A 2,491-nucleotide genomic window follows, 5' to 3' on the forward strand; every position below is an offset into this window, starting at 1 on the left:
CACCATCTGTTCCATAAACAGCATTTTTGTCGTCTCGCGACCGAATCAGAATCAATTCATGATGCGCATTAATCACTATTCGTTTGTAATCTTCGCAGAAACCGAGCAACATATTTAGAGGAACACAAAAGTCAAAGTAGCCTCCTGCATTGGGTATGTCTATCCAACCAGCGTTTTCAAGCATTTTTGATTTTGTCATTGTCAACGATACTCCATTTTTTATCATAGTTGTTATTCCAACGTTTTTACAACAATCGATCTCCACGTCGTTTAATTCATATCGAATTTCATCAAACATAAATGCTGCGCAATTCATTTCTAGTCCAACTGAAGTTCCTGCAACATTGTCATCGTTGAGAATGAGTTTTCCTTCGACGTAAAGGTAACTATCACTAGGAAACGTGTACAAATCTTGTTGTTGAATGGGAATTCGTTTTTCATCATTGTTTCCGAATGTTGTGTTGGTGTATGGGCTGTAACTATGTAATTCGATCTTTGTAATTCGATCGTCAGAAATCGGTAAACTGGCAATGTTCAATGGATCCATCATTTTCGTTTCTTGATCACAAAATCCAACGATTGCAGAAATTGCGCGTTTTTGTCGCTCAAACCTTGCGATGTGTTCAGTTTGGAGATATTGTCCTTACTAAATGATTGTAAAGAGTCATCACCGTTTAATGCATGATTATCATTCCTGCAACCGTGGTAATTGCTGCTGCTGCAAGTACAATTTGTGCGTTTGTGATTGAAGTTCTGGTTCCATCCATTTTCTAACGATCCTTTTAGCAACTCGTTAAACGTGGTGCCCAATAATGCATTCGGCGGATTGTTGATCGGTTGAGTTTTAGCATCTGTGTACAACAGCATTATTTCTAGTAATGTTTGGCATAAGTGCTGCTTGTTCTCTTGAAAGGCTATTAAATGAACGGATATTTAACGTATATTAAACGGTCGCGTCGTCGGAGCGTTCGACGATGTGCTCTTGCGATGTGTCCGATTTGGATATATTCCCTCTACTGAATGATTGTATAATTGTTATCGTTTTTACATCATTATCCTTACTGCAGCTGTCGTAAAATCTTCAGCATGCCGTTCGAGCCGTTCAGCGGGCCGTTCGAGTCGTTCAGCGGGCCGTTCAAGCCGTTCGCGGGCCGTTCGAGCCGTTCGCCCGTTCGCTGGCCGTTCGAGCTGTTCGAGCCGTTCAACAGGCCATTGATTATTATGTTTATATTCATGCTATCTTTTACACCGCCTAATATGAAGCCTCACTGTCACTTCTTCTTCACGGAAATTTATCAGATTATCGTTTTGATCGGTAATGCGTATGCTAAGGTGATCAATGGCTCTCACGATAACTGGAAGATAAATGACGTTCGTAGGACTTTCCGAAATTTTATATCCTGGTGGCACGCGCGGTGAAAACTCATGAATGGTATGAACACATTGACCGTTGCTATACGCGCCAGTCGTAATATTACATTCGATCCTCAGCACATTTACTTTCATAATATTTACGGGTATATCCGACTCGTGCCATTGCCCCGGCGGTAATATGCGATATGTAGAAAACCCGAGAAGCGATCCTATATTATTTGGTTTGGTAAAATCGATTGTATAATCACTATATATTTCACTTTTCAAAGTGCTGTTATTTGTACGAAATAAAATGATTTTTGTCTTGTCCATTATTTTCTCTTGCAAGTATTTATTTAGCGCTTCGGGTTCATACGAACCATCCGGTATCGTGATCTCACCATCGGCATCAAAGTGAAATTTATTGTTTGTAAAGTCAACGTTCGGTATTGTGCTGAAAGCTTAAAAATCAACGAGTCCGAGTTCGTAATTATCATCCTTCAAGTCTATAGGTGGAAAGTAATCAGTGATAAGCACAGAATTTTTTCCGCTTAACGTAAACGTTAACGACATCTTTGCAACTGTGAAGACTATGTGCATCGAAACTATTTTATACATTTCCAGCTAAAAAATGTAAGCAGAGTTGTCCACATACACTCGTATTGAATTTTTGATACTGCGTGTGATTGTATAAAATCGTTACATGCTTTCCGAAGTAGTTTATTAACTCTGTCGGTGGTCTCAGATTTCCAAAAGAATCGAAATATTTAACACAATTACCCCGCTTTACGTAAGCTACCTAGGGTGTACCAGGACCTTCCGATTTATCTAAATTCACGATACCGCATTCGTTTAAGAACGATTTAGAGGGTAAATTTGTACGCATGAAAACACCTCGAAAATATGGAAAGTTCAACTTACGTGCAAAGTTATATAACTGTACATTTGTCATTGCGCCTTTTGGAAGCGTTACAATTTGCCGAAGCGCTTCTTTTTTTTTCTTTAATTCCTTTTTACCGTTTATATGGTGCAAGGTAAAGTCCATGTCCTTCCATAACACGATTGTGCCGTTTCACTTCCTCTAATGTTTTCCGTGCTGCAGATGCACCGTTGACTGCCTTGGCGATACCCGCTGCAC

The sequence above is a fragment of the Osmia bicornis genome, unplaced genomic scaffold, assembly GCF_907164935.1.
Source record: "Osmia bicornis bicornis unplaced genomic scaffold, iOsmBic2.1, whole genome shotgun sequence".
Classification (NCBI taxonomy): domain Eukaryota; kingdom Metazoa; phylum Arthropoda; class Insecta; order Hymenoptera; family Megachilidae; genus Osmia; species Osmia bicornis.